This window comes from Dama dama, chromosome 24, assembly GCF_033118175.1.
Source record: "Dama dama isolate Ldn47 chromosome 24, ASM3311817v1, whole genome shotgun sequence".
NCBI classification, from domain to species: Eukaryota; Metazoa; Chordata; class Mammalia; order Artiodactyla; family Cervidae; genus Dama; species Dama dama.
The window spans coordinates 1,014,405-1,038,248 of NC_083704.1; positions in this window are offsets into that span (position 1 = coordinate 1,014,405).

Genomic DNA, 23,844 nt, shown 5'->3' on the forward strand with positions numbered 1-23,844 from the left:
AGGAGGTTGCTGGCAGGGGCTGTCTCCACACTGCAAGGTGCTGGAGCTCAGAGGGCCTCGTCAGAGGGAAGGGACCAGTAAGGGGCTGGATGCCCAAGACGTCTTTGGCCCAGCAGCCTCAGGGCAGCAGGGAGAGCAAGAGGCCCAACTTGCCCCTAGGGCGGCTCTGCCCCTTCCCACACAGGCGGCCAACCCAGCAGCTGCCTGACAGACTCTGGCTCCCCCAAGCTCTCTGGCAGTGCAGGGGACAGGAACAGACGTGTGCATGTCGTTCTGCCTTGGCCTGGGAGTGTGTTCCCCCTGCCTGGCCCCCAGGCTCAGGGGCAAGGGCCCGGAGAGAGCACCAGCCCGAAGCGCTTTTCTCCCGGGCTTGGGAGCATTGTGCGGGCCTGGCGGGAACAGCGGGCTGGAGTGCTTGCAAACCGGCCTTTGGAGGCAGACGGGGAGGTCTTCCAACGGGAGAGTGCCGGTTGTGCTCAGAGGCCCCACAGGCCAGGGGCAGGACCCAGCAGTGTCCCTGCCCCTGGCAGCCTTGCCGAGACCTTCCTGGCCTCCGGGGGTACAGCCCCACCCAGGGGCAGGCTGCGGGGACTGGGTCCAGACATGGCCGGGCGCCGCCCCAGGCTCATCCCCGCTGGTGCCTTTCCCCTGGGCCTAGGCCTCGGGTGAGGCCTCCTTGGAGAGGAGGTTGCTGGCAGGGGCTGTCTCCACACTGCAAGGTGCTGGAGCTCAGAGGGCCTCGTCAGCGGGAAGGGACCAGCAAGGGGCTGGATGCCCAAGACCTCTTTGGCCCAGTAGCCTCAGGGAAGCAGGGAGAGCAAGAGGCCCAACTTGCCCCTAGGTCGGCTCTGCCCCTTCCCACACAGGCGGCCATCCCAGCAGCTGCCTGAGAGACTCTGGCTCCCCCGAGCTCTCTGCCGGTGCAGGGGTCAGGAACAGACGTGTGCATGTGGTTCTGCCTTGGTCTGGGAGTGTGGACCCACTGCCTGGCCCCCAGGCTCAGGGGCAAGGGCCAGGAGAGAGCAACACCCCGAAGTGCTTTTCTCCCGGGCTTGGGAGCATTGAGCGTGCCTGGCGGGAACAGCGGGCTGGAGTGCTTGCAAACCGGCCTTTGGAGGCAGCCGGGGAGGTCTTCCAGTGGGAGAGGGCCGGTTGTGTTCAGAGGCCCCACAGGCCAGGGGCAGGACCCAGCAGGGCGCCTGCCCCTGGCCAGCCTTGCCCAGACCTTCCTGGCCTCCGGGGGTACTGCCCCACCAAGGGGCAGGCTGAGGGGACTGGGTCCAGACATGGCCGGGCGCCTCCCCAGGCTCATCCCCGCTGGTGCCTTTCCCCTGGGCCTAGGCCTCGGTTGAGGCCTCCTTGGAGAGGAGGTTGCTGGCAGGGGCTGTCTCCACACTGCAAGGTGCTGGAGCTCAGAGGGCCTCGTCAGAGGGAAGGGACCAGCAAGGGGCTGAATGCCCAAGACCTCTTTGGCCCAGCAGCCTCAGGGCAGCAGGGAGAGCAAGAGGCCCAACTTGCCCCTAGGTCGGCTCTGCCCCTTCCCACACAGGCGGCCAACCCAGCAGCTGCCTGACAGACTCTGGCTCCCCTGAGCTCTCTGCCGGTTAAGGGGGCAGGAACAGACGTGTGCATGTGGTTCTGCCTTGGCCTGGGAGTGTGTTCCCCCTGCCTTGCCCCCAGGCTCAGGGGCAAGGGCCCGGTGAGAGCACCACCCCGAAGCGCTTTTCTCCCGGGCTTGGGAGCATTGTGCGCGCCTGGTGGGAACAGTGGGCGTGAGTGTTGGCAAACCGGCCTTTGGAGGCAGCCGGGGAGGTCTTCCAGCGGGAGAGGGCCGGATGTGCTCAGAGGCCCCACAGGCCAGGGGCTGGACCCAGCAGGTCCCCTGCCCCTGGCCAGCCTTTCCCAGACCTTCCTGGCCTCCGGGGGTACTGCCCCACCAAGGGGCAGGCTGCGGGGACTGGGTCCAGACATGCCCGGGCGCCTCCCCAGGCTCATCCCCGCTGGTGCCTTTCCCCTGGGCCTAGGCCTCGGTTGAGGCCTCCTTGGAGAGGAGGTTGCTGGCAGGGGCTGTCTCCACACTGCAAGGTGCTGGAGCTCAGAGGGCCTCGTCAGAGGGAAGGGACCAGCAAAGGGCTGAATGCCCAAGACCTCTTTGGCCCAGCAGCCTCAGGGCAGCAGGGAGAGCAAGAAGCCCAACTTGCCCCTAGGTCGGCTCTGCCCCGTCCCACACAGGCAGCCAGCCCAGCAGCAGCCTGGCAGTCTCTGGCTCCCCCGAGCTCTCTGCCGGTGTAGGGGGCAGGAATAGACGTGTGCATGTCGTTCTGCCTTGGCCTGGGAGTGTGTTCCCCCTGCCTGGCCCCCAGGCTCAGGGGCAAGGGCCCGGAGAGAGCACCACCCCGAAGCGCTTTTCTCCCGGGCTTGGGAGCATTGTGCGTGCTTGGTGGGAACAGTGGGCGGGAGTGCTTGCAAACCGGCCTTTGGAGGCAGCCGGGGAGTTCTTCCAGTGGGAGAGGGCCGGTTGTGCTCAGAGGCCCCAAGGCCAGGGGCAGGACCCAGCAGGGCCCCTGCCCCTGGCCAGCCTTGCCCAGACCTTCCTGGCCTCCGGGGTTACAGCCCCACCAAGGGGCAGGCTGCGGGGACTGGGTCCAGACATGCCCGGCCACCTCCCCAGTCTCATCCCCGCTGGTGCCTTTCCCCTGGGCCTAGGCCTCGGTTGAGGCCTCCTTGGAGAGGAGGTTGCTGGCAGGGGCTGTCTCCACACTGCAAGGTGCTGGAGCTCAGAGGGCCTCGTCAGAGGGAAGGGACCAGCAAGGGGCTGGATGCCCAAGACCTCTTTGGCCCAGCAGACTCAGGGCAGCAGGGAGAGCAAGAGGCCCAACTTGCCCCTAGGTCGGCTCTGCCCCTTCCCACACAGGCGGCCAGCCCAGCAGCTGCCTGACAGACTCTGGCTCCCCTGAGCTCTCTGCCGGTGCAGGGGGCAGGAACAGATGTGTGCATGTGGTTCTGCCTTGGCCTGGGAGTGTGTTCCCCCTGCATTGCCCCCAGGCTCATGGGCAAGGGCCCGGTGAGAGCACCACCCCGAAGCGCTTTTCTCCCGGGCTTGGGAGCATTGTGCGCGCCTGCTGGGAACAGTGGGCGGGAGCGCTTGCAAACCGGCCTTTGGAGGCAGCCGGGGAGGTCTTCCAGTGGGAGAGGGCCGGTTGTGCTCAGAGGCCCCACAGGCCAGGGGCAGGACCCAGCAGGGCCCCTGCCCCTGGCCAGCCTTGCCCAGACCTTCCTGGCCTATGGGGGTACTTCCCCACCAAGGGGCAGGCTGCGGGGACTGGGTCCAGACATGTCCGTGCGCCTCCCCAGGATCATCCCCGCTGGTGCCTTTCCCCTGGGCGTAGGCCTCGGTTGAGGCCTCTTTGGAGAGGAGGTTGCTGGCAGGGGCTGTCTCCACACTGCAAGGTGCTTGAGCTCAGAGGGCCTCGTCAGAGGGAAGGGACCAGCAAAGGGCTGAATGCCCAAGACCTCTTTGGCCCAGCAGCCTCAGGGCAGCAGGGAGAGCAAGAGGCCCAACTTGCCCCTAGGTCGGCTCTGCCCCGTCCCACACAGGCAGCCAGCCCAGCAGCAGCCTGGCAGTCTCTGGCTCCCCCGAGCTCTCTGCCGGTGTAGGGGGCAGGAACAGACGTGTGCATGTCGTTCTGCCTTGGCCTGGGAGTGTGTTCCCCCTACCTGGCCCCCAGGCTCAGGGGCAAGGGCCCGGAGAGAGCACCACCCCAAAGTGCTTTTCTCCCGGGCTTGGGAGCATTGTGCGCGCCGTGTGGGAACAGTGGGCGTGAGTGTTGGCAAACCGGCCTTTGGAGGCAGCCGGGGAGGTCTTCCAGTGGGAGAGGGCCGGTTGTGCTCAGAGGCCCCACAGGCCAGGGACAGGACCCAGCAGGGCCCCTGCCCCTGGCCAGCTTTGCTCAGACCTTCCTGCCTCCGGGGTACAGCCCCACCAAGGGGCAGGCTGCGGGGACTGGGTCCAGACATGCCCGGGCGCCTCCCCAGGCTCATCCCCGCTGGTGCCTTTCCCTTGGGCCTAGGCCTCGGTTTAGGCCTCCTTGGAGAGGAGGCTGCTGGCAGGGGCTGTCTCCACACTGCAAGGTGCTGGAGCTCAGAGGGCCTCGTCAGAGGGAAGGGACCAGCAAGGGGCTGGATGCCCAAGACCTCTTTGGCCCAGCAGCCTCAGGGCAGCAGGGAGAGCAAGAGGCCCAACTTGCCCCTAGGTCGGCTCTGCCCCTTCCCTCACAGGCGGCCAGCCCAGCAGCTGCCTGACAGACTCTGGCTCTGCCGCGCTCTCTGCCGGTGGAGGGGGCAGATCAGACGTGTGCATGTGGTTCTGCCTTGGCCTGGGAGTGTGGACACCCTGCCTTGCTCCCAGGCTCAGGGGCAAGGGCCCGGAGAGAGCACCACCCTGAAGCGCTTTTCTCCCGGGCTTGGGAGCATTGTGCACGCCTGCTGGGAACAGTGGGAGGGAGCGCTTGCAAACCGGCCTTTGGAGGCAGCTAGGGAGGTCTTCCAGTGGGAGAGGGCCGGTTGTGCTCAGAGGCCCCACAGGCCAGGGGAAGGACGCAGCAGGGCCCGTGCCCCTGGCCAGCCTTGCCCAGACCTTCCTGGCCTCCGGGGGTACTGCCCCACCAAGGGGCAGGCTGCGGGGACTGGGTCCAGACATGCTCGGGCGCCTCCCCTGGCTCATCCCCGCTGGTGCCTTTCCCCTGGGCCTAGGCCTCGGTTGAGGCCTCCTTGGAGAGGAGGTTGCTGGCAGGGGCTGTCTCCACACTGCAAGGTGCTGGAGCTCAGAGGGCCTCGTCAGAGGGAAGGGACCAGTAAGGGGCTGGATGCCAAAGACGTCTTTGGCCCAGCAGCCTCAGGGCAGCAGGGAGAGCAAGAGGCCCAACTTGCCCCTAGGGCGGCTCTGCCCCTTCCCACACAGGCGGCCAGCCCAGCAGCTGCCTGACAGACTCTGGCTCTCCCAAGCTCTCTGGCAGTGCAGGGGACAGGAACAGACGTGGGCATGTGGTTCTGCCTTGGCCTGGGAGTGTGTTCCCCCTGCATTGCCCCCAGGCTCAGGGGCAAGGGCCCGGAGAGAGCACCACCCCCAAGCGCTTTTCTCCCGGGCTTGGGAGCATTGTGCGAGCCTGGCTTGAACAGCGGGCGGGAGTGTTTGCAAACAGGACTTTGGAGGCAGCCGGGGAGATCTTCCAATGGGAGAGGGCCGGTTGTGCTCAGAGGCCCCACAGGCCAGGGACAGGACCCAGCAGTGCCCCTGCCCCTGGCCAGCCTTGCCCAGACCTTCCTGGCCTCCGGGGGTACTGCCCCACCAAGGGGCAGGCAGGCGGGGACTGGGTCCAGACATGTCCGTGCGCCTCCCCAGGATCATCCCCGCTGGTTCCTTTCCCCTGGGCGTAGGCCTCGGTTGAGGCCTCTTTGGAGAGTAGGTTGCTGGCAGGGGCTGTCTCCACACTGCAAGGTGCTGGAGCTCAGAGGGCCTCGTCAGAGGGAAGGGACCAGCAAAGGGCTGGATGCCCAAGACCTCTTTGGCCCAGCAGCATCAGGGCAGCAGGGAGAGCAAGAGGCCCAACTTGCCCCTAGGACGGCTCTGCCACGTCCCACACAGGCAGCCAGCCCAGCAGCAACCTGGCAGTCTCTGGCTCCCCCGAGCTCTCTGCCGGTGCAGGGGGCAGGAACAGACGTGTGCATGTCGTTCTGCCTTGGCCTGGGAGTGTGTTCCCCCTGCATTGCCCCCAGGCTCAGGGGCAAGGGCCCGGAGAGAGCACCAGCCCGAAGCGCTTTTCTCCCGGACTTGGGAGCATTGTGCGCGCCTGGTGGGAACAGTGGCCGTGAGTGTTGGCGAACCGGCCTTTGGAGGCAGCCGGGGAGGTCTTCCAGCGGGAGAGGGCCGGATGTGCTCAGAGGCCCCACAGGCCAGGGGCTGGACCCAGCAGGTCCCCTGCCCCTGGCCAGCCTTTCCCAGACCTTCCTGGCCTCCGGGGGTACTGCCGCACCAAGGGGCAGGCTGCGGGGACTGGGTCCAGACATGCCCGGGCGCCTCCCCAGGCTCATCCCCGCTGGTGCCTTTCCCCTGGGCCTAGGCCTCGGTTTAGGCCTCCTTGGAGAGGAGGTTGCTGGCAGGGGCTATCTCCACACTGCAAGGTGCCGGAGCTCAGAGGGCCTCGTCAGAGGGAAGGGACCAGCAAGGGGCTGGATGCCCAAGACCTCTTTGGCCCAGCAGACTCAGGGCAGCAGGGAAAGCAAGAGGCCCAACTTGCCCCTAGGTCGGCTCTGCCCCTTCCCACACAGGCGGCCAGCCCAGCAGCTGCCTGACAGACTCTGGCTCCCCTGAGCTCTCTGCCGGTGCAGGGGGCAGGAACAGATGTGTGCATGTTGTTCTGCCTTGGCCTGGGAGTGTGTTCCCCCTCCATGGCCCCCAGGCTCATGGGCAAGGGCCCGGTGAGAGCACCACCCCGAAGCGCTTTTCTCCCGGCCTTGGGAGCATTGTGCGCGCCTGCTGGGAACAGTGGGCGGGAGCGCTTGCAAACCGGCCTTTGGAGGCAGCCGGGGAGGTCTTCCAGTGGGAGAGGGCCGGTTGTGCTCAGAGGCCCCACAGGCCAGGGGCAGGACCCAGCAGGGCCCCTGCCCCTGGCCAGCCTTGCCCAGACCTTCCTGGCCTCCGGGGGTACTGCCCCACCAAGGGGCAGGCTGCGGGGACTGGGTCCAGACATGCTCGGGCGCCTCCCCAGGCTCATCCCCGCTGGTGCCTTTCCCCTGGGCCTAGGCCTCGGTTGAGGCCTCCTTGGAGAGGAGGTTGCTGGCAGGGGCTGTCTCCACACTGCAAGGTGCTGGAGCTCAGAGGGCCTCGTCAGAGGGAAGGGACCAGTAAGGGGCTGGATGCCCAAGACGTCTTTGGCCCAGCAGCCTCAGGGCAGCAGGGAGAGCAAGAGGCCCAACTTGCCCCTAGGGCGGCTCTGCCCTTCCCACACAGGCGGCCAACCCAGCAGCTGCCTGACAGACTCTGGCTCCCCCAAGCTCTCTGCCGGTGCAGGGGACAGGAACAGACGTGTGCATGTGGTTCTGCCTTGGCCTGGAATTGTGTTCCCCCTGCCTTGCCCCCAGGCTCAGGGGCAAGGGCCCGGTGAGAGCATCACTCCAAAGCGCTTTTCTCCCGGGCTTGGGAGCATTGTGCGAGCCTGGCGTGAACAGCAGGCGGGAATGTTTGCAAACAGGACTTTGGAGGCAGCCGGGGAGGTCTTCCAGTGGGAGAGGGCCGGTTGTGCTCAGAGGCCCCACAGACCAGGGGCAGGACCCAGCAGGGCCCCTGCCCCTGGCCAGCCTTGCCCAGACCTTCCTGGCCTCCGGGGGTACTTCCCCACCAAGGGGCAGGCTGCGGGGACTGGGTCCAGACATGTCCGTGCGCCTCCCCAGGATCATCCCCGCTGGTGCCTTTCCCCTGGGCGTAGGCCTCGGTTGAGGCCTCTTTGGAGAGGAGGTTGCTGGCAGGGGCTGTCTCCACACTGCAAGGTGCTGGAGCTCAGAGGGCCTCGTCAGAGGGAAGGGACCAGCAAGTGGCTGGATGCCCAAGACATCTTTGGCCCAGCAGCCTCAGGGCAGCAGGGAGAGCAAGAGGCCCAACTTGCCCCTAGGTCGGCTCTGCCCCTTCCCACTCAGGCGGCCAGCCCAGCAGCTCCCTGGCAGACTCTGGTTCCCCCGAGCTCTCTGCCGGTGCAGGGGGAAGGAACAGACGTGTGCATGTGGTTCTGCCTTGGCCTGGGAGTGTGGACCCCTGCCTGGCCCCAGGCTCAGGGGCAAGGGCCCGGAGAGAGCACCACCCCGAAGCGGTTTTCTCCCGGGCTTGGGAGCATTGTGCGAGCCTGGCGTGAACAGCGGGCGGGAGTGTTTGCCAACAGGACTTTGGAGGCAGCCGGGGAGGTCTTCCAGTGGGAGAGGGCCGGTTGTGCTCAGAGGCCCTACAGGCCCGGGGCAGGACCCAGCAGGGCCCCTGCCCCTGGCCAGCCTTGCCCAGACCTTCCTGGCCTCCGGGGGTACTGCCCCACCAAGGGGCAGGCTGCGGGGACTGGGTCCAGACATGTCCGTGCGCCTCCCCAGGATCATCCCCGCTGGTGCCTTTCCCCTGGGCGTAGGCCTCGGTTGAGGCCTCTTTGGAGAGGAGGTTGCTGGCAGGGGCTGTCTCCACACTGCAAGGTGCTGGAGCTCAGAGGGCCTCGTCAGAGGGAAGGGACCAGCAAGGGGCTGGATGCCCAAGACCTCTTTGGCCCAGCAGCCTCAGGGCAGCAGGGAGAGCAAGAGGCCCAACTTGCCCCTAGGTCGGCTCTGCCCCTTCCCACACAGGCAGCCAGCCCAGCAGCAGCCTGGCAGTCTCTGGCTCCCCCGAGCTCTCTGCCGGTGCAGGGGGCAACAACAGACGTGTGCATGTGGTTCTGACTTGGCCTGGGAGTGTGGAACCCCTGCCTGGCCCCCAGGCTCAGGGGCAAGGGCCCGGAGAGAGCACCACCCCGAAGCGGTTTTCTCCCGGGCTTGGGAGCATTGTGCGTGCCTGGCGGGAACAGCGGGCGGGAGTGCTTGCAAACCGGCCTTTGGAGGCAGCCGGGGAGGTCTTCCAGCGGGAGACGGCCGGTTGTGCTCAGAGGCCACACAGGACAGGGGCAGGACCCAGCAGGGCCCCTGCCCCTGGCCAGCCTTGCTCAGACCTTCCTGGCCTCCGGGGGTACTGCCCCACCAAGGGGCAGGCTGCGGGGACTGGGTCCAGACAGGCCCGGGTGCCTCCCCAGTCTCATCCCCGCTGGTGCCTTTCCCCTGGGCCTAGGCCTCGGTTAAGGCCTCCTTGGAGAGGAGGTTGCTGGCAGGGGCTGTCTCCACACTGCAAGGTGCTGGAGCTCAGAGGGCCTCGTCAGCGGGAAGGGACCAGCAAGGGGCTGGATGCCCAAGACCTCTTTGGCCCAGCAGCCTCAGGGTAGCAGGGAGAGGAAGAGGCCCAACTTGCCCCTAGGTCGGCTCTGCCCCTTCCCACACAGGCGGCCAGCCCAGCAGCTGACTGACAGACTCTGGCTCTGCCGAGCTCTCTGCCGGTGCAGGGGGCAGATCAGACGTGTGCATGTGGTTCTGCCTTGGCCTGGGAGTGTGGACACCCTGCCTTGCCCCCAGGCTCAGGGGCAAGGGCCCAGAGAGAGCACCACCATGAAGCGCTTTTCTCCCGGGCTTGGGAGCATTGTACACGCCTGCTGGGAACAGTGGGAGGGAGCGCTTGCAAACCGGACTTTGGAGGCAGCCGGGGAGGTCTTCCAGTGGGAGAGGGCCGGTTGTGCTCAGAGGCCCCACAGGCCAGGGTCAGGACCCAGCAGGGCCCCTGCCCCTGGCCAGCCTTGCCCAGACCTTCCTGGCCTCCGGGGGTACTGCCCCACCAAGGGGCAGGCTGCGGGGACTGGGTCCAGACATGTCCGTGCGCCTCCCCAGGCTCATCCCCGCTGGTGCCATTCCCCTGGGCGTAGGCCTCGATTGAGGCCTCTTTGGAGAGGAGGTCGCTGGCAGGGGCTGTCTCCACACTGCAAGGTGCTGGAGCTCAGAGGGCCTCGTCAGAGGGAAGGGACCAGCAAGGGGCTGGATGCCCAAGACCTCTTTGGCCCAGCAGACTCAGGGCAGCAGGGAGAGGAAGAGGCCCAACTTGCCCCTAGGTCGGCTCTGCCCCTTCCCACACAGGCGGCCAGCCCAGCAGCTGCCTGACAGACTCTGGCTCCCGTGAGCTCTCTGCCGGTGCAGGGGGCAGGAACAGATGTGTGCATGTGGTTCTGCCTTGGCCTGGGAGTGTGTTCCCCCTGCATTGCCCCCAGGCTCATGGGCAAGGGCCCGGTGAGAGCACCACCCCGAAGCGCTTTTCTCCCGGGCTTGGGAGCATTGTGCGCGACTGCTGGGAACAGTGGGCGGGAGCGCTTGCAAACCGGCCTATGGAGGCAGCCGGGGAGGTCTTCCAGTGGGAGAGGGCCGGTTGTGCTCAGAGGCCCCACAGGCCAGGGGCAGGACCCAGCAGGGCCCCTGCCCCTGGCCAGCCTTGCCCAGACCTTCCTGGCCTCCGGGGGTACTGCCCCACCAAGGGGCAGGCTGCGGGGACTGGGTCCAGACATGTCCGTGCGCCTCCCCAGGATCATCCCCGCTGGTGCCTTTCCCCTGGGCGTAGGCCTCGGTTGAGGCCTCTTTGGAGAAGAGGTTGCTGGCAGGGGCTGTCTCCACACTGCAAGGTGCTGGAGCTCAGAGGGCCTCGTCAGAGGGAAGGGCCCAGCAAAGGGCTGGATGCCCAAGACCTCTTTGACCCAGCAGCCTCAGGGCAGCAGGGAGAGCAAGAGGCCCAACTTGCCCCTAGGTTGGCTCTGCCCCTTCCCACACAGGCGGCCAACCCAGCAGCTGCCTGACAGACTCTGGCTCCCCCAAGCTCTCTGGCAGTGCAGGGGACAGGAACAGACGTGTGCATGTCGTTCTGCCTTGGCCTGGGAGTGTGTTCCCCTGCCTGGCCCCCAGGCTCAGGGGCAAGGGCCCGGAGAGAGCACCAGCCCGAAGCGCTTTTCTCCCGGGCTTGGGAGCATTGTGCGGGCCTGGCGGGAACATTGGGCGGGAGTGCTTGCAAACCGGCCTTTGGAGGCAGCCGGGGAGGTCTTCCAGTGGGAGAGGGCCGGTTGTGCTCAGAGGCCCCACAGGCCAGGGGCAGGACCCAGCAGGGCCCCTGCCCCTGGCCAGCTTTGCTCAGACCTTCCTGCCTCCGGGGTACAGCCCCACCAAGGGGCAGGCTGCGGGGACTGGGTCCAGACATGCCCGGGCGCCTCCCCAGGCTCATCCCCGCTGGTGCCTTTCCCTTGGGCCTAGGCCTCGGTTTAGGCCTCCTTGGAGAGGAGGCTGCTGGCAGGGGCTGTCTCCACACTGCAAGGTGCTGGAGCTCAGAGGGCCTCGTCAGAGGGAAGGGACCAGCAAGGGGCTGGATGCCCAAGACCTCTTTGGCCCAGCAGCCTCAGGGCAGCAGGGAGAGCAAGAGGCCCAACTTGCCCCTAGGTCGGCTCTGCCCGTTCCCTCACAGGCGGCCAGCCCAGCAGCTGCCTGACAGACTCTGGCTCTGCCGAGCTCTCTGCCGGTGCAGGGGGCAGATCAGACGTGTGCATGTGGTTCTGCCTTGGCCTGGGAGTGTGGACACCCTGCCTTGCTCCCAGGCTCAGGGGCAAGGGCCCGGAGAGAGCACCACCCTGAAGCGCTTTTCTCCCGGGCTTGGGAGCATTGTGCACGCCTGCTGGGAACAGTGGGAGGGAGCGCTTGCAAACCGGCCTTTGGAGGCAGCTGGGGAGGTCTTCCAGTGGGAGAGGGCCGGTTGTGCTCAGAGGCCCCACAGGCCAGGGGCAGGACGCAGCAGGGCCCGTGCCCCTGGCCAGCCTTGCCCAGACCTTCCTGGCCTCCGGGGGTACTGCCCCAACAAGGGGCAGGCTGCGGGGACTGGGTCCAGACATGCTCGGGCGCCTCCCCTGGCTCATCCCCGCTGGTGCCTTTCCCCTGGGCCTAGGCCTCGGTTGAGGCCTCCTTGGAGAGGAGGTTGCTGGCAGGGGCTGTCTCCACACTGCAAGGTGCTGGAGCTCAGAGGGCCTCGTCAGAGGGAAGGGACCAGTAAGGGGCTGGATGCCAAAGACGTCTTTGGCCCAGCAGCCTCAGGGCAGCAGGGAGAGCAAGAGGCCCAACTTGCCCCTAGGTCGGCTCTGCCCCTTCCCACTCAGGCGGCCAGCCCAGCAGCTCCCTGGCAGACTCTGGTTCCCCCGAGCTCTCTGCCGGTGCAGGGGGAAGGAACAGACGTGTGCATGTGGTTCTGCCTTGGCCTGGGAGTGTGGACCCCTGCCTGGCCCCAGGCTCAGGGGCAAGGGCCCGGAGAGAGCACCACCCCGAAGCGGTTTTCTCCCGGGCTTGGGAGCATTGTGCGAGCCTGGCGTGAACAGCGGGCGGGAGTGTTTGCCAACAGGACTTTGGAGGCAGCCGGGGAGGTCTTCCAGTGGGAGAGGGCCGGTTGTGCTCAGAGGCCCTACAGGCCCGGGGCAGGACCCAGCAGGGCCCCTGCCCCTGGCCAGCCTTGCCCAGACCTTCCTGGCCTCCGGGGGTACTGCCCCACCAAGGGGCAGGCTGCGGGGACTGGGTCCAGACATGTCCGTGCGCCTCCCCAGGATCATCCCCGCTGGTGCCTTTCCCCTGGGCGTAGGCCTCGGTTGAGGCCTCTTTGGAGAGGAGGTTGCTGGCAGGGGCTGTCTCCACACTGCAAGGTGCTGGAGCTCAGAGGGCCTCGTCAGAGGGAAGGGACCAGCAAGGGGCTGGATGCCCAAGACCTCTTTGGCCCAGCAGCCTCAGGGCAGCAGGGAGAGCAAGAGGCCCAACTTGCCCCTAGGTCGGCTCTGCCCCTTCCCACACAGGCAGCCAGCCCAGCAGCAGCCTGGCAGTCTCTGGCTCCCCCGAGCTCTCTGCCGGTGCAGGGGGCAACAACAGACGTGTGCATGTGGTTCTGACTTGGCCTGGGAGTGTGGAACCCCTGCCTGGCCCCCAGGCTCAGGGGCAAGGGCCCGGAGAGAGCACCACCCCGAAGCGGTTTTCTCCCGGGCTTGGGAGCATTGTGCGTGCCTGGCGGGAACAGCGGGCGGGAGTGCTTGCAAACCGGCCTTTGGAGGCAGCCGGGGAGGTCTTCCAGCGGGAGACGGCCGGTTGTGCTCAGAGGCCACACAGGACAGGGGCAGGACCCAGCAGGGCCCCTGCCCCTGGCCAGCCTTGCTCAGACCTTCCTGGCCTCCGGGGGTACTGCCCCACCAAGGGGCAGGCTGCGGGGACTGGGTCCAGACAGGCCCGGGTGCCTCCCCAGTCTCATCCCCGCTGGTGCCTTTCCCCTGGGCCTAGGCCTCGGTTAAGGCCTCCTTGGAGAGGAGGTTGCTGGCAGGGGCTGTCTCCACACTGCAAGGTGCTGGAGCTCAGAGGGCCTCGTCAGCGGGAAGGGACCAGCAAGGGGCTGGATGCCCAAGACCTCTTTGGCCCAGCAGCCTCAGGGTAGCAGGGAGAGGAAGAGGCCCAACTTGCCCCTAGGTCGGCTCTGCCCCTTCCCACACAGGCGGCCAGCCCAGCAGCTGACTGACAGACTCTGGCTCTGCCGAGCTCTCTGCCGGTGCAGGGGGCAGATCAGACGTGTGCATGTGGTTCTGCCTTGGCCTGGGAGTGTGGACACCCTGCCTTGCCCCCAGGCTCAGGGGCAAGGGCCCAGAGAGAGCACCACCATGAAGCGCTTTTCTCCCGGGCTTGGGAGCATTGTACACGCCTGCTGGGAACAGTGGGAGGGAGCGCTTGCAAACCGGACTTTGGAGGCAGCCGGGGAGGTCTTCCAGTGGGAGAGGGCCGGTTGTGCTCAGAGGCCCCACAGGCCAGGGTCAGGACCCAGCAGGGCCCCTGCCCCTGGCCAGCCTTGCCCAGACCTTCCTGGCCTCCGGGGGTACTGCCCCACCAAGGGGCAGGCTGCGGGGACTGGGTCCAGACATGTCCGTGCGCCTCCCCAGGCTCATCCCCGCTGGTGCCATTCCCCTGGGCGTAGGCCTCGATTGAGGCCTCTTTGGAGAGGAGGTCGCTGGCAGGGGCTGTCTCCACACTGCAAGGTGCTGGAGCTCAGAGGGCCTCGTCAGAGGGAAGGGACCAGCAAGGGGCTGGATGCCCAAGACCTCTTTGGCCCAGCAGACTCAGGGCAGCAGGGAGAGGAAGAGGCCCAACTTGCCCCTAGGTCGGCTCTGCCCCTTCCCACACAGGCGGCCAGCCCAGCAGCTGCCTGACAGACTCTGGCTCCCGTGAGCTCTCTGCCGGTGCAGGGGGCAGGAACAGATGTGTGCATGTGGTTCTGCCTTGGCCTGGGAGTGTGTTCCCCCTGCATTGCCCCCAGGCTCATGGGCAAGGGCCCGGTGAGAGCACCACCCCGAAGCGCTTTTCTCCCGGGCTTGGGAGCATTGTGCGCGACTGCTGGGAACAGTGGGCGGGAGCGCTTGCAAACCGGCCTATGGAGGCAGCCGGGGAGGTCTTCCAGTGGGAGAGGGCCGGTTGTGCTCAGAGGCCCCACAGGCCAGGGGCAGGACCCAGCAGGGCCCCTGCCCCTGGCCAGCCTTGCCCAGACCTTCCTGGCCTCCGGGGGTACTGCCCCACCAAGGGGCAGGCTGCGGGGACTGGGTCCAGACATGTCCGTGCGCCTCCCCAGGATCATCCCCGCTGGTGCCTTTCCCCTGGGCGTAGGCCTCGGTTGAGGCCTCTTTGGAGAAGAGGTTGCTGGCAGGGGCTGTCTCCACACTGCAAGGTGCTGGAGCTCAGAGGGCCTCGTCAGAGGGAAGGGCCCAGCAAAGGGCTGGATGCCCAAGACCTCTTTGACCCAGCAGCCTCAGGGCAGCAGGGAGAGCAAGAGGCCCAACTTGCCCCTAGGTTGGCTCTGCCCCTTCCCACACAGGCGGCCAACCCAGCAGCTGCCTGACAGACTCTGGCTCCCCCAAGCTCTCTGGCAGTGCAGGGGACAGGAACAGACGTGTGCATGTCGTTCTGCCTTGGCCTGGGAGTGTGTTCCCCTGCCTGGCCCCCAGGCTCAGGGGCAAGGGCCCGGAGAGAGCACCAGCCCGAAGCGCTTTTCTCCCGGGCTTGGGAGCATTGTGCGGGCCTGGCGGGAACATTGGGCGGGAGTGCTTGCAAACCGGCCTTTGGAGGCAGCCGGGGAGGTCTTCCAGTGGGAGAGGGCCGGTTGTGCTCAGAGGCCCCACAGGCCAGGGGCAGGACCCAGCAGGGCCCCTGCCCCTGGCCAGCTTTGCTCAGACCTTCCTGCCTCCGGGGTACAGCCCCACCAAGGGGCAGGCTGCGGGGACTGGGTCCAGACATGCCCGGGCGCCTCCCCAGGCTCATCCCCGCTGGTGCCTTTCCCTTGGGCCTAGGCCTCGGTTTAGGCCTCCTTGGAGAGGAGGCTGCTGGCAGGGGCTGTCTCCACACTGCAAGGTGCTGGAGCTCAGAGGGCCTCGTCAGAGGGAAGGGACCAGCAAGGGGCTGGATGCCCAAGACCTCTTTGGCCCAGCAGCCTCAGGGCAGCAGGGAGAGCAAGAGGCCCAACTTGCCCCTAGGTCGGCTCTGCCCGTTCCCTCACAGGCGGCCAGCCCAGCAGCTGCCTGACAGACTCTGGCTCTGCCGAGCTCTCTGCCGGTGCAGGGGGCAGATCAGACGTGTGCATGTGGTTCTGCCTTGGCCTGGGAGTGTGGACACCCTGCCTTGCTCCCAGGCTCAGGGGCAAGGGCCCGGAGAGAGCACCACCCTGAAGCGCTTTTCTCCCGGGCTTGGGAGCATTGTGCACGCCTGCTGGGAACAGTGGGAGGGAGCGCTTGCAAACCGGCCTTTGGAGGCAGCTGGGGAGGTCTTCCAGTGGGAGAGGGCCGGTTGTGCTCAGAGGCCCCACAGGCCAGGGGCAGGACGCAGCAGGGCCCGTGCCCCTGGCCAGCCTTGCCCAGACCTTCCTGGCCTCCGGGGGTACTGCCCCAACAAGGGGCAGGCTGCGGGGACTGGGTCCAGACATGCTCGGGCGCCTCCCCTGGCTCATCCCCGCTGGTGCCTTTCCCCTGGGCCTAGGCCTCGGTTGAGGCCTCCTTGGAGAGGAGGTTGCTGGCAGGGGCTGTCTCCACACTGCAAGGTGCTGGAGCTCAGAGGGCCTCGTCAGAGGGAAGGGACCAGTAAGGGGCTGGATGCCAAAGACGTCTTTGGCCCAGCAGCCTCAGGGCAGCAGGGAGAGCAAGAGGCCCAACTTGCCCCTAGGGCGGCTCTGCCCCTTCCCACACAGGCGGCCAGCCCAGCAGCTGCCTGACAGACTCTGGCTCTCCCAAGCTCTCTGGCAGTGCAGGGGACAGGAACAGACGTGGGCATGTGGTTCTGCCTTGGCCTGGGAGTGTGTTCCCCCTGCATTGCCCCCAGGCTCAGGGGCAAGGGCCCGGTGAGAGCACCACCCCGAAGCGCTTTTCTCCCGGGCTTGGGAGCATTGTGCGCGCCTGCTGGGAACAGTGGGCGGGAGCGCTTGCAAAAAGGCCTTTGGAGGCAGCCGGGGAGGTCTTCCAGTGGGAGAGGGCCGGTTGTGCTCAGAGGCCCCACAGGCCAGGGGCAGGACCCAGCAGGGCCCCAGCCCCTGGCCAGCCTTGCCCAGACCTTCCTGGCCTCCGGGGGTACTGCCACACCAAGGGGCAGGCTGCGGGGACTGGGTCCAGACATTCCCGGGCGCCTCCCCAGGTTCATCCCCGCTGGTGCCTTTCCCTGGGACTAGGCCTCGGTTGAGGCCTCCTTGGAGAGGAGGTTGCTGGCAGGGGCTGTGTCCACACTGCAAGGTGCTGGAGCACAGAGGGCCTCGTCAGCGGGAAGGGACCAGCAAGGGACTGGATGCCCAAGACCTCTTTGGCCCAGCAGCCTCAGGGCAGCAGGGAGAGCAAGAGGCCCAACTTGCCCCTAGGTCGGCTCTGCCCCTTTCCACACAGGCGGCCAGCCCAGCAGCTGCCTGACAGACTCTGGCTCCCCCGAGCTCTCTGCCGGTGCAGGGGTCAGGAACAGACGTGTGCATGTGGTTCTGCCTTGGTCTGGGAGTGTGGACCCACTGCCTGGCCCCCAGGCTCAGGGGCAAGGGCCCGGAGAGAGCAACACCCCGAAGTGCTTTTCTCCCGGTCTTGGGAGCATTGTGCGTGCCTGGCGGGAACAGCGGGCGGGAGTGCTTGCAAACCGGCCTTTTGAGGCAGCCGGGAGGTCTTCCAGTGTGAGAGGGCCGGTTGTGCTCAGAGGCCCCAGAGGCCAGGGGCAGGACCCAGCAGGGCGCCTGCCCCTGGCCAGCCTTGCCCAGACCTTCCTGGCCTCCGAGGGTACTGCCCCACCAAGGGGCAGGCTGAGGGGACTGGGTCCAGACATGCCCGGGCGCCTCCCCAGGCTCATCCCCGCTGGTGCCTTTCCCCTGGGCCTAGGCCTCGGTTGAGACCTCCTGGGAGAGGTGGTTGCTGGCAGGGGCTGTCTACACACTGCAAGGTGCTGGAGCTCAGAGGGCCTCGTCAGAGGAAAGGGACCAGCAAGGGGCTGGATGCCCAAGACCTCTTTGGCCCAGCAGCCTCAGGGCACCAGGGAGAGCAAGAGGCCCAACTTGCCCCTAGGTCGGCTCTGCCCCTTCCCACACAGGCGGCCAGCCCAGCAGCTGCCTGACAGACTCTGGCTCCCCTGAGCTCTCTGCCGGTGCAGGGGGCAGGAACAGACGTGTACATGTGGTTCTGCCTTGGCCTGGGAATGTGGAACCCCTGCATTGCCCCCAGGCTCAGGGGCAAGGGCCCGGTGAGAGCACCACCCCGAAGCGCTTTTCTCCCGGGCTTGGGAGCATTGTGCGCGCCTGGTGGGAACAGTGGGCGTGAGTGTTGGCAAACCGGCCTTTGGAGGCAGCCGGGGAGGTCTTCCAGCGGGAGAGGGCCGGATGTTCTCAGAGGCCCCACAGGACAGGGGCAGGACCCAGCAGGTCCCCTGCCCCTGGCCAGCCTTTCCCAGAGCTTCCTGGCCTCCGGGGGTACTGCCCCACCAAGGGGCAGGCTGCGGGGACTGGGTCCAGACATGCCCGGGCGCCTCCCCAGGCTCATCCCCGCTGGTGCCTTTCCCCTGGGCCTAGGCCTCGGTTGAGGCCTCCTTGGAGAGAGGTTGCTGGCAGGGGCTGTCTCCACACTGCAAGGTGCTGGAGCTCAGAGGGCCTCGTCAGAGGGAAGGGACCAGCAAAGGGCTGGATGCCCAAGACCTCTTTGACCCAGCAGCCTCAGGGCAGCAGGGAGAGCAAGAGGCCCAACTTGCCCCTAGGTCGGCTCTGCCCTTTCCCACACAGGCAGCCAGCCCAGCTGCAGCCTGGCAGTCTCTGGCTCCCCCGAGCTCTCTGCCGGTGTAGTGGGCAGGAACAGACGTGTGCATGTCGTTCTGCCTTGGCCTGGGAGTGTGTTCACCCTGCCTGGCCCCCAGGCTCAGTGGCAAGGGCCCGGAGAGAGCACCACCCCGAAGCGCTTTTCTCCTTGGGTTGGGAGCATTTTGCGTGCTTGGTGGGAACAGTGGGCGGGAGTGTTTGCAAACCGGCCTTTGGAGGCAGCCGGGGAGGTCTTCCAGTGGGAGAGGCCCGGTTGTGCTCAGAGGCTCCACAGGCCAGGGGCAGGACCCAGCAGGGCCCCTGCCCCTGGCCAGCCTTGCCCAGACTTTCCTGCCTCCGGGGTTACAGCCCCACCAAGGGGCAGGCTGCGGCGACTGGGTCCAGACATGCCCGGGCACCTCCCCAGTCTCATCCCCGCTGGTGCCTTTCCCCTGGGCCTAGGCCTCGGTTGAGGCCTCCTTGGAGAGGAGGTTGCTGGCAGGGGCTGTCTCCACACTGCAAGGTGCTGGAGCTCAGAGGGCCTCGTCAGAGGGAAGGGACTAGCAAGGGGCTGGATGCCCAAGACCTCTTTGGCCCAGCAGCCTCAGGGCAGCAGGGAGAGCAAGAGGCCCAACTTGCCCCTAGGGCGGCTCTGCCCCTTCCCACACAGGCGGCCAACCCAGCAGCTGCCTGACAGACTCTGGCTCCCCCAAGCTCTCTGCCGGTGCAGGGGACAGGAACAGACGTGGGCATGTGGTTCTGCCTTGGCCTGGGAGTGTGTTCCCCCTGCCTTGCCCCCATGCTCAGGGGCAAGGGCCCGCAGAGAGCATCACTCCAAAGCGCTTTTCTCCCGGGCTTGGGAGCATTGTGCGAGCCTGGCGTGAACAGCGGGCGGGAGTGTTTGCAAACAGGACTTTGGAGGCAGCCGGGGTGGTCTTCCAGTGGGAGAGGGCCGGTTGTGCTCAGAGGCCCCACAGGCCAGGGGCAGGACCCAGCAGGGCCCCAGCCCCTGGTCAGCCTTGCCCAGACCTTCCTGCCTCCGGGGGTACAGCCCCAACAAGGGGCAGGCTGCGGGGACTGGGTCCAGACATGCTCGGGCGCCTCCCCTGGCTCATCCCCGCTGGTGCCTTTCCCCTGGGCCTAGGCCTCGGTTGAGGCCTCCTTGGAGAGGAGGTTGCTGGCAGGGGCTGTCTCCACACTGCAAGGTGCTGGAGCTCAGAGGGCCTCGTCAGAGGGAAGGGCCCAGCAAGGGGCTGGATGCCCAAGACCTCTTTCGCCCAGCAGCCTCAGGGCAGCAGGGAGAGCAAGAGGCCCAACTTGCCCCTAGGTCGGCTCTGCCCCTTCCCACACAGCCGGCCAGCCCAGCAGCTGCCTGACAGACTCTGGCTCCCCTAGCTCTCTGCCGGTACAGGGGGCAGGAACAGACGTGTGCATGTGGTTCTGCCTTGGCCTGGGAGTGTGTTCCCCCTGCATTGCCCCCAGGCTCAGGGGCAAGGGCCCGGTGAGAGCACCACCCTGAAGCGCTTTTCTCCCGGGCTTGGCAGCATTTTGCGTGCTTGGTGGGAACAGTGGGCGGGAGTGCTTTCAAACCTGCCTTTGGAGTCAGCCGGGGAGTTCTTCCAGTGGGAGAGGGCCGGTTGAGCTCAGAGGCCCCACAGGCCAGGGGCAGGACCCAGCAGGGCCCCAGCCCCTGGCCAGCCTTGCCCAGACCTTCCTGCCTCCGGGGTTACAGCCCCACCAAGGGGCAGGCTGCGGGGACTGGGTCCAGACATGCCCGGGCGCCTCCCCAGTCTCATCCCCGCTGGTGCCTTTCCCCTGGGCCTAGGCCTCGGTTGAGGCCTCCTTGGAGAGGAGGTTGCTGGCAGGGGCTGTCTCCACACTGCAAGGTGCTGGAGCTCAGAGGGCCTCGTCAGAGGGAAGGGACCAGCAAGGGGCTGGATGCCCAAGACCTCTTTGGCCCAGCAGCCTCAGGGCAGCAGGGAGAGCAAGAGGCCCAACTTGCCCCTAGGTCGGCTCTGCCCCTTCCCACACAGGCGGCCAGCCCAGCAGCTGCCTGACAGACTCTGGCTCCACTGAGCTCTCTGCCGGTGCAGGGGGCAGGAACAGACGTGTGCATGTGGTTCTGCCTTGGCCTGGGAGTGTGGAACCCCTGCATTTCCCCAGGCTCAGGGGCAAGGGCCCGGTGAGAGCACCACCCCGAAGCGCTTTTCTCCCCGGCTTGGGAGCATTGTGCGCGCCTGCTGGGAACAGTGGGCGGGAGCGCTTGCAAACCGGCCTTTGGAGGCAGCCGGGGAGGTCTTCCAGTGGGAGAGGGCCGGTTGTGCTCAGAGGCCCCACAGGCCAGGGGCAGGACCCAGCAGGGCCCCTGCCCCTGGCCAGCCTTGCCCAGACCTTCCTGGCCTCCGGGGGTACTGCCCCACCAAGGGGCAGGCTGCGGGGACTGGGTCCAGACATGTCCGTTCGCCTCCCCAGGATCATCCCCGCTGGTGCCTTTCCCCTGGGCGTAGGCCTCGGTTGAGGCCTCTTTGGAGAGGAGGTTGCTGGCAGGGGCTGTCTCCACACTGCAAGGTGCTGGAGCTCAGAGGGCCTCGTCAGAGGGAAGGGACCAGCAAAGGGCTGGATGCCCAAGACCTCTTTGACCCAGCAGCCTCAGGGCAGCAGGGAGAGCAAGAGGCCCAACTTGCCCCTAGGTCGGCTCTGCCCCGTCCCACACAGGCAGCCAGCTTAGCAGCACCCTGGCAGTCTCGGGCTCCCCCGAGCTCTCTGCCGGTGTAGGGGGCAGGAACAGACGTGTGCATGTCGTTCTGCCTTGGCCTGGGAGTGTGTTCCCCCTGCATTGCCCCCAGGCTCAGGGGCAAGGGCCCGGTGAGAGCACCACCCCGAAGCGCTTTTCTCCCGGGCTTGGGAGCATTGTGCGGGCCTGGCGGGAACAGCGGGCGGAGTGCTTGCAAACCGGCCTTTGGAGGCAGACGGGGAGGTCTTCCAGCGGGAGAGTGCCGGTTTTGCTCAGAGGCCCCAAAGGCCAGGGGCAGGACCCAGCAGTGTCCTTGCCCCTGGCAGCCTTGCCCAGACCTTCCTGGCCTCCGGAGGTACAGCCCCACCAAGGGGCAGGCTGCGGGGACTGGGTCCAGACATGTCCATTCGACTCCCCAGGCTCATCCCCGCTGGTGCCTTTCCCCTGGGCCTAGGCCTCGGTTGAGGCCTCTTGGAGAGGAGGTTGCTGGCAGGGGCTGTCTCCACACTGCAAGGTGCTGGAGCTCAGAGGGCCTCGTCAGAGGGAAGGGACCAGCAAGGGGCTGGATGCCCAAGACCTCTTTGGCCCAGCAGCCTCAGGGCAGCAGGGAGAGCAAGAGGCCCAACTAGCCCCTAGGTCGGCTCTGCCCCTTCCCACACAGGCGGCCAGCCCAGCAGCTGCCTGACAGACTCTGGCTCCCCCGAGCTCTCTGCAGGTGCAGGGGTCAGGAACAGACGTGTGCATGTGGTTCTGCCTTGGTCTGGGAGTGTGGACCCACTGCCTGGCCCCCACGCTCAGGGGCAAGGGCCCGGAGAGAGGACCACCCCGAAGTGCCTTTCTCCCATTCTTGGGAGCATTGTGCGTGCCTGGCGGGAAGAGCGGGCGGGAGTGCTTGCAAACCGGCCTTTGGAGGCAGCCGGGGAGGTCTTCCAGTGGGAGAGGGCCGGTTTTGCTCAGAGGCCCCACAGGCCAGGGGCAGGACCCAGCAGGGCGCCTGCCACTGGCCAGCCTTCCCCAGACCTTCCTGGCCTCCGGGGGTACTGCCCCACCAAGGGGCAGGCTGAGGGGACTGGGTTCAGACATGCCCGGGCGCCTCCCCAGGCTCATCCCCGCTGGTGCCTTTCCCCTGGGCCTAGGCCTCGGTTGAGACCTCTTTGGAGAGGAGGTTGCTGTCAGGGGCTGTCTCCACACTGCAAGGTGCTGGAGCTCAGAGGGCCTCGTCAGAGGGAAGGGACCAGCAAGGGGCTGGATGCCCAAGACCTCTTTAGCCCAGCAGCCTCAGGGCAGCAGGGAGAGCAAGAGGCCCAACTTGCCCCTAGGTCGGCTCTGCCCCTTCCCACACAGGCGGCCAGCTCAGCAGCTGCCTGACAGACTCTGGCTCCCCCGAGCTCTCTGCCGGTGCAGGGGGCAGGAACAGACGTGTGCATGTGGTTCTGCCTTGGTCTTGGAGTGTGGACCCACTGCCTGGCCCCCAGGCTCAGGGGCAAGGGCCCGGAGAGAGCACCAGCCCGAAGCGCTTTTCTCCCGGGCTTGGGAGCATTGTGCGGGCCTGGCGAGAACAGCGGGCTGGAGTGCTTGCAAACCGGCCTTTGGAGGCAGACGGGGAGGTCTTTCAGCCGGAGAGTGCCGGTTGTGCTCAGAGGCCCCACAGGCCAGGGGCAGGACCCAGCAGTGTCCCTGCCCCTGGCAGCCTTGCCCAGACCTTCCTGGCCTCCGGGTGTACAGCCCCACCAAGGGGCAGGCTGCGGGGACTGGGTCCAGACATGGCCGGGCGCCTCCCCAGGCTCATCCCCGCTGGTGCCTTTCCCCTGGGCCTAGGCTTCGGTTTAGGCCTCCTTGGAGAGGAGGTTGCTGGCAGGGGCTGTCTCAACACTGCAAGGTGCTGGAGCTCAGAGGGCCTCGTCAGAGGGAAGGGACCAGCAAGGGGCTGGATGCCCAAGACCTCTTTGGCCCAGCAGCCTCAGGGCAGCAGGGAGAGCAAGAGGCCCAACTTGCCCCTAGGTCGGCTCTGCCCCGTCCCACACAGGCAGCCAGCCCAGCAGCAGCCTGGCAGTCTCTGGCTCCCCCGAGCTCTCTGCCGGTGTAGGGGGCAGGAACAGACGTGTGCATATCGTTCTGCCTTGGCCTGGGAGTGTGTTCCCCTGCCTGGCCCCCAGTCTCAGGGGCAAGGGCCCGGAGAGAGCACCACCCCGAAGCGCTTTTCTCCCGGGCTTGGGAGCATTTTGCGTGCTTGGTGGGAACACTGGGCGGGAGTGCTTGCAAACCGGCCTTTGGAGGCAGCCGGGGAGGTCTTCCAGTGGGAGAGGGCCGGTTGTGCTCAGAGGCCCCACAGGCCAGGGGCAGGACCCAGCAGGGCCCCAGCCCCTGGCCAGCCTTGCCCAGACCTTCCTGCCTCCGGGGTTACAGCCCCACCAAGGGGCAGGCTGCGGGAACTGGGTCCAGACATGCCCGGGCGCCTCCCCAGGCTCATCCCCGCTGGTGCCTTTCCCCTGGGCCTAGGCCTCGGTTGAGGCCTCCTTGGAGAGGAGGTTGCTGGCAGGGGCTGTCTCCACACTGCATGGTGCTGGAGCTCAGAGGGCCTCGTCAGAGGGAAGGGACCAGCAAGGGGCTGGATGCCCAAGACCTCTTTGGCCCAGCAGCCTCAGGGAAGCAGGGAGAGCAAGAGGCCCAACTTGCCCCTAGGTTGCCTCTACCCCTTCCCACACAGGCGGACAGCCCAGCAGCTGCCTGACAGACTCTGGCTCCCCTGAGCTCTCTGCCGGTGCAGGGGGCAGGAACAGACGTGTGCATGTGGTTCTGCCTTGGCCTGGGAGTGTGTTCCCCCTGCATTGCCCCCAGGCTCAGGGGCAAGGGCCCGGTGAGAGCACCACCCCGAAGCGCTTTTCTCCCGGGCTTGGGAGCATTGTGCACGCCTGCTGGGAACAGTGGGCGGGAGGGCTTGCAAACCGGCCTTTGGAGGCAGCCGGGGAGGTCTTCCAGTGGGAGAGGGCCGGTTGTGCTCAGAGGTCCCACAGGCCAGGGGCAGGACCCAGCAGGGCCCCTGCCCCTGGCCAGCCTTGCCCAGACCTTCCTGGCCTCCGGGGGTACTGCCCCACCAAGGGGCAGGCTGCGGGGACTGGGTCCAGACATTCCCGGGCGCCTCCCCAGGTTCATCCCCGCTTGTGCCTTTCCCTGGGAC